Here is a 2,579-nt window from a genome sequence, read left to right as displayed (position 1 = left end):
TTAAATTACCTGGATATGTAGCTTTTAGTACTGTACTCTAACTAAAATTAGATATAGAGTCAGAAGACATGTTCAAATGCTAATTCTGCCATTTTCTACCATCATAACCTTGGATAAGCCACTTAACTACTTTGACCTTTTGTTTACTCATATGTAAAAGGACGAAGTTGGACTAGATGCATTTTCAGATCTCTTCCAGCTCCAAATCTGATCCTATGATATAACTATATATTACATAATTAATAATGTTTCCACTCATAAAGTTGGCCATTGTGACTGAACTGACTTAGATCATCAATCGTCTCAATTAATATACTATGTTTGACATAATATGCAATATGGTGTGGTAGTAAGTTTACTCAAAAATCATCAGATTGGTTTGCATTTATAGATACAATATTAGTGAATGCACTTTGGAGAATTAGCAAGCTAGAAGAGCTAGTATAGGATCTATAAATTCCTAAATATTGAAATTCTCTAGCTAGTGTTCTCTAACTGTAATTTTCCTGATATTGAAGATAGCCCTAAAAGGAAGATCTAAGGTATGCCTGAGCTTCTTGTCATCTTTCCCCAGTCACATAGTGAAGATAGCTGTCTTTGCTTTATGCCCTGCTTTCTACAGCTTATTTAGTTGGAAGGCAGAAATGTGTACATGGACAGTTTTATCTATTTCTTAGCGCAGTAAATGGGATGCTGAATCCCATAGCAGTTAAAGGTTCAAGGTGCTTTTCAAGGGTAGAATTTGGTAGAACCCATTACTCTAATCTAATCTGGGGGTGAGAAGGTCATGGATAACTGTCAAAGTCCACTGAAGAGAGAGTTATACTGTTCATTCTAAAGTGAGGTTTTTTTTTCTCCTTAAGAGATGATGACTTTAGCACAGTAAGCTTGAGAACTATTATGCTGCTTAGTTAGAACCTAAATTCAGGGCAGGAGAGGTATCTGATCACATCTTAGGTCCAGTAACAGTTTTGGTGGCAGGGGATAAAAGGGATTGCAAATTATTAACATTCAGCTGGCGTGGGTGAGGTGAATCTGCTGCCTTTTTCTCTATTATTAAAGCCTTATGGATAGCCTTAGGAAATGATGTATTTTGAGGGGCTATCTGTTGTTCTGAGAGGCAGCCTGGACTAGTAGATAGAGTACTGGCCTCACAACCAGGCAGACCTGGGTTCAGCTCCTATCTGACACATATTAGTTGTGTGGTCTGGGTCTGAACTAGGGTGGCGACCATGTGGGTAGATGAAGGGAGATGGATGGGAGGGCTGCTATGGAGATGGGAATGACAAAATTTGGCAAGTGATTAGATATGAGGGGCAGAGAGTGAGGAGTTAAGAATAATGTCAAGGTTGCAAACTTTGTTGACTTGAAGGACAGTCATGCTCTCAGTAGCAGTAGGAAAGTTTGGAAGAGATGTGGGTTTTGGGGAAAAGATACTGAGTCCTGTTTGGGGCATGTTTGAGTTTGAGATGAGTTTGAGATGCCTTTAAGAAATCCAGTTGGAAATGCCCAATAGACTTTTGGAGATGTCTACTTGGAACTCAGGATGGAGACTGGGCATGGATATATAAGTCTGAGAATCGTCTGCCTGGAGATGATAATTAACTTGATGAAAGCTGAAGAAGACACCAAATGAAAAAGTGCAGAAAAAACAAAAACAAACTAGAAATCAAGACATCGGTAATCCTGAAACAATAATTAAATTCATGGGAGTGGATGAGTATGTACCAAATGAGAGAGCAAAGATGGACAAAATTTTTGGGTATACTCACAGTTAGGGGAGATGCTCTAGCAAAAGAGACTGAGAAGAAGCAATCTGACATGTAGATGGAGAAAGGAAAGAGGGCAGTATTACAAAAAACCAAAAGAGGAAGGAGCATCTAGGAGAGAGGGTATCAAATACTTTAGACATGTTAGTGTCAACGAAAGGTTGAAAAGGATGAGGCTTGAGAAAAGATCATATTTACCATTGAAAGGATCATTGGTAGCTTTGGAGAGAGCAGTTTCTACCTCATGTTAGAAGTTTGCCAAGGGCTGAGAATTGAGAGAAAAGAGAGGAAATGCAGGCAATGCCTATAGAGAGATTTTTTTTTTCCTCTAGGAGTTTTTATGAAAGGGAGGACAATGTAGGACAATAACTTGATGGGATGGCAGTGTCGAGGTAGGGTTTTGATTGTCATTCTCTCAAAGATCCTCAGATATGGCAAAATGCCTAAAAAACAATAGCCTTCTCTTCTTGCAACATATGAACATGGAGGCATCTTTTTTATCTTTTCATGAATAAAGGCCTATTTATCTTAAATTATTATTATTATTATTTTTGGTTTGGAAATGTGCCTATCAAATGCCCTCCTTACCAATGATTCCTTCAGGAGGAATGATTTGATTTATCTTCCTAAAAATCTGTCTCATTTCATTGATCTTAAACTCAGATTTGAAGTGTATTTTAATTTGGGGAGCAAAGTCATTCTGGAAATTCTTGCAATTATTCAATTAGAATCTCTGGAGCTTTTGTTGCAGTTTCATCTCTCTCTCTCTCTCTCTCTCTCTCTCTCTCTCTCTCTCTCTCTCTCTCTCTC

This window comes from Vombatus ursinus, unplaced genomic scaffold (genome assembly GCF_900497805.2).
Source record: "Vombatus ursinus unplaced genomic scaffold, bare-nosed wombat genome assembly UNPS02014942.1, whole genome shotgun sequence".
NCBI lineage: Eukaryota > Metazoa > Chordata > Mammalia > Diprotodontia > Vombatidae > Vombatus > Vombatus ursinus.
The sequence above is the reverse complement of the archived record's forward strand: the minus strand, read 5'-3'. Positions refer to the sequence as shown.